Source organism: Borostomias antarcticus (assembly GCF_949987555.1).
Source record: "Borostomias antarcticus genome assembly, chromosome: 3".
Lineage (NCBI taxonomy): Eukaryota > Metazoa > Chordata > Actinopteri > Stomiiformes > Stomiidae > Borostomias > Borostomias antarcticus.
Window position 1 is genome coordinate 33,091,822 of NC_140236.1, and position 8,627 is coordinate 33,100,448.

The window sequence follows — 8,627 nt, forward strand, 5'->3', positions numbered from 1 at the left end:
CAGTACTTTATGGCATACTGCACTCTTGTAGACAACTCCTCCACCACTTCCTTGTAGGTGTTTTACACATCCAAATACCGTAAATAATAGAATATTTCAACTATCAATTTCAATTTTATTCATAATGTAGTGTATTAGGGGGATTTTAGCTGTGTTCTGTTCCCATTCTGTGAGCCAATAGAAGCCTACACACAGTATATTGTTGATTAAATACACACTATTTCCATGTAATAGTTTCTTGATTATGGGTTTAAATTACAGGATAACCCATCTTTGTTTTCTTGTCATACTAAAAGAATTGTAACCCGTATTTAAAAGGTTAATGATCTATTGCCAAATGATTGACTTAGTTCTTGCGTCATGTGACAGCGCACAACATCGTGTCCATAACTGTCACATGTAGGCCTACAGCTGATATTCTGTTATATTCAGCTCGCTATACTGTATCGTGCCCAATTTGTGGGCAGAAAGCAATTTTACTTTTTCTTTTGAAGCCAGTGGACTTGAATAATAATTATGTGAACTATGCATGTGGTGATGGGCAGGGGGAGGCAGGGTGTGGGTGGCTCCAGGACTCTACAATAATCCGTACTTTTCTTTCTGATAAAAGGCATGTACAGTACAGTATAACCATATTAAACTGTGGTTTGTAACATAATCTAATAGATCCTTATGGATAGAGGCATTGTCACAACAAAATGTTTTACATTTAAATACAATCTGATACAAGCTTATTTGATTATTCAGTCATTTTAGTATGACCAGGCTTTTCTATCAGGCCACACTATTTACAAATTTGTGTACAAATGATTTATGTAGGCTATATCAGTTAAAGACAATTGAACTGACAGGGTATTACTGTACAGTATATCACTTTTTTGTAAGGTCACCAAGCAATAATAAAGTGAACAAGAGTAGACACCTCATCTCATACTGGAAGTAAAATGTCTTTCAAAAACATTGTTTTATTTTTAAGTGTTGTGTAGGCCTATGTCCATGTTTTGTTGCCTGGCTCATTTTGGTTCTAGTCTTGAAATTACAAGTAGCCTAGCATCCCATCTTCTCTTGTGATTGTGATAAAAGGTGTTGGTCTGTCCACTCATACTACTGTAAGTCCCGTATAATGTCATAATATGAGTCTACCAAAAAATCCCTCGTCATTGAACTGTGCTCTGGTCACTGGTGAGGTGGTGAATCATGTCGAGGTGGTTAAAGTGTAACAGGGAATGGTTTTCTTGTGTGATTATGTTCTGAGGGCTCTAAAACCTTTCCATTAAAGTGTTGTCCATTCATTCTATTATTTGAATAGGGTATTTATTTGGGATTTTAATAATGTCCTCTTGTGACTTTTAAATTGAACATTTAAATGAGAAAACCTCTGTATCTCTGTCTGTTCCCATTTTCCTCGGACACCGTGGGCCTAACAGCATTCATATTTGGCACAGGTACCAGCAGGGGTCCCAAGCAGACAGTGACAGGGCCGGACTTTTTTTTTTTTTAGGATTTTTTGGGGGCATTTCTGCTTTATTATATATGACAGTAATCGCGTTTCCATTACACCTAGAATTGCGCAAAACCTAAATATCGCTATAGAAAATTGGTAATGGAAACACCTACATTTTGAAAAACCTCTCAAATTTCTATAAAACATTTTTACGCTCTCATGAGGTGGTTTTTGAGAAGTTTCGATATAGAAGTATATCGCAAAAGCGTAATGGAAACACTTTTTTCGAAATTTAGGCAGGAGAAGAAGAGGTAGGCGTTATGTGATTTGCTTGCTTCAAAAAATGACGTGATATGCCTCCATAGCAAGTGGAAGACCCTAAAGCAACGATACTTAGCTGGGAAACGCACGCTGTTTAAGAGCGGAGCCGAGGGGAAAGCTCAAATAAAGTTCAAATATTACAACGGTTTGTTGACTTAATACATCCATGGTTTACTTCCTGGTTGCGCTTTGCGTGAATTGTGTGGCGTCGCGAGACTAGACTACGAGAATTACGGCTCTTGCGCAAAACACCTTTCAATGGAAACACCTGCAAGTCGCAATTGTACTTTGTCGAAACTAAATGATGAAAAGATGGTGAAAATAGATCATAGGAAGTACTGACATGAAATGGTACAGAGGTCTTATTCATCATGGGCCATTGTGTATGTGTGTCTAAAGTGCACATCTGGAGTTATGAAGCCTTAAAAAAAACAGTACAATAGGCGGAATATCCCCCAAAATATTCTCTGCACTAAGGGGTTAACATTGTACGTTGTTTTGTTGAAGGAAAAAATAAAACTTTTCAAGACATGATGCAAGTCAAAAAGCCACCTTATTTGTTGGATCAAAATTAATTAACAATACTGTGGCTGCTGGTGTCATGTCACTTGTTCATGACAAATAGGCTTTAGTAATTGGCTTGTGTCTCACGGTGTTTGATATTTGTTGTTTGATTTGATAGGCTAATAGCAGCAAAACATGTCATCGGTGACATTGCGAAAGATAAAATAACATGCTATTTCGCCTTAAAGTCAAAGGAGACTTAATGTTTTCTAAACGTGTGCCAACAACGCGTCATCGTATACCTGTATTGATATATCTGTATTGTGACGAATGATAATTGTCATAGGCTGTCTATAGTATTCCGTCGTTCTATTCCCGGGCCAACGACGACAGAAGCCAGGAGATAAGATAGAAGAAACAACAGCGTCCTCCTCACACAGTAAGTTGGCCCGAACTTACAAAAATGTAGGCTATAGAGGTCATCAGGAATTTCAGGGGAAAATGTACTGTAGGCTTTTTTGGGAAAAAAGAGAATCCTGGTGGAAATTTACTGTATGGATCAAAACAAATTAGGCTGTTGACAATTCGTAATTGCTGTAGGAAGAACCCTTATTTATTGCAATGTGATTTATAATATTAATAGTATAGTATACTATATATAATAACTCGAGTTACCAGTAAAATCATGTTAATATTTCAGCAATTTTAAATGATAGATTTCACAGCACTAACTCCAGTTAATTCAAACAATAGAATTACCGTTTTTCTCATACTGCTGTTGCCACTTCTAGATCTGGAGATTTGATGTGATAGAGTCACGTACAGTGTACAGTATACAGACACACACACACACAAACATCTTTATTCGTCATACGAACACACAGCACAGGGAGGCGGTGACACTGAAACACACATGCGAGTGACTGCTCCTGGACAGACAGTTACTGGTCTGTTCTCCTGCATGTTTTCGTATTGGGTTGTTTATGGGGGTAGAAGAACATACAAACTCGGGCGAGAACGGAAGCCCCATGTGTGAATCAAACCCAGTACCTTCTTGCTGTGAGGCAATGGTGTAACGAGCCACCGTGCTACCCATAAGCAATTTGGGGTTCAGTGTCTTGCTCAAGGACACTTAGGCACACTTCCGGGATCAAACTGAGGACCTACCGATCCCCATCCGGCCACTCTATCTCCCAAGCTACGCTGGGCAGATTAAAATTGGTTCATTTCGTCGTGGGGGGACACAAGCCTTGTTGGTGAGGCAGCTGGCTGTGGGGAAGAGACTTTTTGTGGCGTGAGGTCCTAGTCCTGATGGACCATGGCCTCTTGCTGGAGGGGAGTGATTCAAAGAGATTGTGACTGGGGTGGGAGGGGTCGGCCACAATGTTTCTGGCCCATTTCAGGGCCCTGGAGGTGTGCAGGTCCTGTAGGGATAGCAGCTTACAACTGATCACCCTCTCAACAGTGGACATGTGGACATAACAGTGGACATGTGGACTACTGACCGGCAGTTGTTTAATTGTCAGCTCACACCACACCATTTACTACCCTATTATCCTAGTTTAGTGCACTAATGTGCTGTTCAGGGGAACTGGTAGTCCTACCACCACTGGGTGATCGGTTTTAAAGTTCTAGGTCTGACATTATTTATATTTATTTCATATTTAAGTTTTCAGAGGGAGTATGTGTTATATGTAATATGATACTAAAAAGAGAGGTTAGGACCAGACAAGTTTGTACATCCTCCTGTCCGTTCGAACGAACGAACGCTTTTCGGGGTATCAGGTTGACTTGTATGTTGACCTGAATATTTTATGTCTTTATGTTTTATGTTTATATTTTGAACAGTTTGAGATAAATAAAAAATAAAAAAATAAAAATCAATCAATCCTACTTTTACAGCCTCAGTCTGTCTTGACCACCACCCACCAGTCATGCTCTGTTTTATCTCAATGGAAGAGTATAGATAACAGCTGATGGTTAGAAATCATGTTTGTAAAGTTCAGTAGTTCAGTTCAGTACTAACACATTCTACCTTGCAGGTGAGTCATGACCCTGGGAAAACCTGAAACATAATATGCCAGGAAGAGTGGATTTGTCAAGGTGACTACAGTAAGTTATACAGTAGCCTATGGATACTTCCTTCATAATACTTTTTACACAGAGACAACTTTTAAGCAAAATCACATTATCCTAATCTTTGCAAACCAATGATCACAAAACCAAGACCATGGCAGTACAATGCCACAAACGTATGGAGGAATGTACTGTAACGTTTATTCTATATATCTGTGGTATCTATGCTGTTAATTTTACAGTTAAGCATTGTAAAAAAGTTGTTGACCATAATGCACTGTGGTTTACGGCAATGCATTAAGCGGTACCATACTGTACTGATTTACTGCCTTTTACTGTATTATCCATTTTTACAGTGCAGAATATTCTTCAACAAACACAAAGAAACACTCTCAAAGCCGAGATGTACAGATATCCCGCCAAAGTCACTGTGCCACCAGGCTTGAAGACACTCGTGGAGGGCCTGAGTCGGGCTGTAGTGGAGCTAAAGCCAGACTCCATCTCACACTTCGCTCAGTTTTATTTTGCTGAGCTGTTACGCTTCAGGACAGGTGAACATATGTACAGTGCTTCTGTAAAATTTGTTTACATGTAACACAATACTTTGGGACATAGAGTAAATGTGTGAAATGAAATTCTTTATTGCTTTGCTGTTTACAGACCATCCAAGTCTTGGAGTCAGAGACCTAGTGAGACAGTTCAATCTAACTAAAGGTAAACTGGAATATGTAGAGAGTGGGTCGTATGCCCACCTCCCTTGTTCTCTGTAAAGCGCATTGTGTTGCCTCTGGGTATGAAATGCGCTACACAAATAAAGCTTTGATTGATTGATTGATTGATTGATTGATAAACTGTAAACCGTGTAGAATCTAGCAATTATCCAAAACGCAGAGCACATTGTATGGCATGTTAACGTTCTATGTTGAACAGCACAACCTCTCACAAAACATTAATAGAATACAGTAGGCTAGTATGTTCATTAGGCAGTTAATTGTTCACTTTACAACCTGGCATACTTGCGTCACTTTTTCATGCATACAGTATACACCCATATTACATATTTTTTAACAGGAACTACGTCGATTTTCACGGCTCTATTCAAAAGTGACCAGTCTATCATTTTTGTAACAATATTATACATTATATAATCAACACATATACTTTTTCTTCCAGTGAGCAAGTTCCCGAGCCAGGGGATTGGAGCTGTTATAGCATCACGTGCTGAGTTGGCAGTTCAGAGGGAAGCAGTTTCTTCAGATGGTTCAGAGGTCAGGCCAGGAATCGTGTACCCGCCTCCTGCAAGGAATGACCAAACCCTTTCCAGCTGTCCAGACATGGAGCATGGGGCTACTGAGCCCAGGGTCCACGGGCAGGACATTTTGTACACAGTGACAACATTGCCCAACACTAAAGACACATGCTCTGCAGCTGATGAATTTCTGAGTGACTATGGCCTGCAGAGCCTTCTGGATGAAGCCACCTCTGACCTCTCCCCTCACCCCGTCTCAGAAGCGGTAGTGGTGTACCGCAAGAAAACCAGCACTGAATGCATGATGGCTACCACCGACACCGACTCTGATTCCCCCAACCAGTGCGAGCGCATTGGGTCAGCCCTTTTTGAGAGGGTCCCTCTGGGTGAGGTTGACGTCATATCCAAAGCAGTGCACGTGCTGATTAGGACACCGTCAGTGCCGTGCGAGTACATGATCGTGGTGCAGTCTGAGAATGTTCCGGAGACCATAGTGTTTCGGAGAGACTCGCTGGTCAGCGAGAGGGTGAGAAAAGCCCAGAGACCAGCAGCTGGTGGTGCTGACGCCGACGGAACCGGCCCCACTATCAACACATCGGTGAACATTCAATCCTCTGGTCTTCTGTACCCTCATGTCCAATCCACCAAAGAAACAATTTCACCTGGTCTGGTGTACCCTCCAATTTCATCCCCTGAGGAAACAAGGGCACCTGGTCTGGTGTGCCCTCCTGTTTTATCACCCCAGGAAACACCCAGTCAGTTGTACCTCCCAAATAAATCCCCACAGGCATCCGCTGTGCCTGGTCTGGAGCACTCTCAATTTTCATCACCTTGGCAAACTGGGACAACCGGTTTAGTGTGTCCTCCAATGCTAACGCAGTTGGAAGTGTCTGATGCCACCGCATCATTCAACCCACCACGTGTTTCAGTAATACAAACCCCTACAGCCCATACTGTGGAACCAAGGAAGAGCGTGCCGCCCATTAATCCGCTTACTTCACTTCTGAAGCTGGGAAAGACTATTGAGAGTTTGTTCAGCCCTTCTGTTCCTGCTGCCGAGGAGATGATTGATTCCACGGTGGTGGACGATCCTGTTCACTCATCTGAAGATGGGAAGGCAGCGTGGACTTCACCAAACCCATTTATACCAGGGCCACGGGAAACCATTGCAAATCCACAAAATGAAGCCCTGGCGGGTATGAAAGTCCCCTCAGTGACACAGACACAGGCCCTGTGTTCTCACCTGCCTCAGTGCTCTGGTCTAGCAGGACATAATGCAGCAGTAAAAGTGGAAAACAGAACGCCCTCTGTGGTCCCACACGACTCCCCAAATCATATGGGAATGCCACAAATGTGTGCCCGACAACATCAGGCCCAGTGCAGTTGGTCCAGGGAAGCAGGTGAGTTCAAAGCTCTGTTTAAGGGTACCCCCAAAATATGAAGACCTGTACGGGCATAAGAGCACCCCTGGAGGCACACTCTCTGAAACCTAGAACTGCAGCTTTTTTTTTTTACCAACAGCTCATTATTTTCTCAAGCATTCTATTATGATTTTAATTGTATTCATTCTAATTGTATGATATTACATTTTGATATGATCCCTACTTCAGTTTTGCTGAGGCCATGTGATGCAGGGCCCGCTGTCGCCATGCCAGAATGCCAGTTATTCCGCCCAGCAGAATGTGGTAGCAGCTGGACACTCTTCCACCAGGCACATCCTGGGTCTATGAGTGGGATGCCAACAGCAGTGGCCCGTTCGGGGGGATCCAGAACTGTGCTCGGCTGTGGAGCTGAACATGTCAACATCTATGACCAAGCTAACGTCCCCATGTACCAGGACTTTAGTCCCCGCTCCAGTTCCAACCGTGTACTTTTGCTTTTGGGCGGTGGCTGTGGCTCCTTTCAAACTATGAGTGGTACTTGCATTCCTGTCCAACCTCCGACACCTACCTTCACACCCTCTGACCATCGCTGCTGCCGTGCCCCTGGTGTGATCCCGCCTCACTACGTGCTGGTCAACAGCCCGACTCGGTGCATGTGCAGCACACACAGTGAAGCTGGGAACGTGGCGTCACCCACCTGCCCTGGTGTCATGGCCCAGGCCGGACCCCAGCAAGGTGCAGCTGAACACTGCCACATGGGCAACTTGATGTCCTCTGGCCATACACCTTTCAACGGTAGGCATACATTTCTTTCTCTGCTATGCGTTATTTAAATTTGTCATGCTTGTCACCATTGCTGTGATCTAACGTATCAGGATGCAGACTCAGGCCTCTCTTTCTAACCAAGAGAGCCCTAAATTGCTTTGTGCCAGCAACCATGCGTCTTTAAAATGAATACGCTTATTGATCCCTCCCTTGTATATTATATTGTTAGATTTGTATTCCGACAGACTGTGTGGACTATTTTTACCATGTCTGCAAGTTTTGCCTTAATGTCACACCTGAAATTCTCTCTGGAAAAAAATAATTAATTCTATGCCATTGTATACTATTGTCTGTGTAATTACAGGTTAATGACACCTTAGCCAAAATTAATGAAGAATTTCAGTCATCTCCAGAAGCTACTAACTGAACTGCTAACTCCCAGCAATAAACACTTCTTCAGTGCAATCAATGTTTGATGAATTACTGTATATTTAATAGACTTTACAATGCTCATATGTTTTATTATTGTTGTTTATTGCATTCAATATATTTTGTAGGCTACTGCATCACTTTATTTTTCACAGGTAATAATTGCTAAACTATAAAATGTAGATGGCCCAAAGAAAGCTGGAAGAATTATTAAGAAATTGGAACTCCCATTAATTCCAAACTACAAACACTGTAGAAAAAGTCTAATAAAATGTGCTGGCGGAAATTACACCTCTTCCAACAACTGATATGAGTACTGAGCCCTTCTGTGCTGATATAATAACAACAACAACAACAACAACAATAATAATAATAATAATAATAATAGGATCCAAGGAGGGGTTTTCATTCCGCCACACAGTGATCACACATTACATATCACATGGTGAGAGGCACA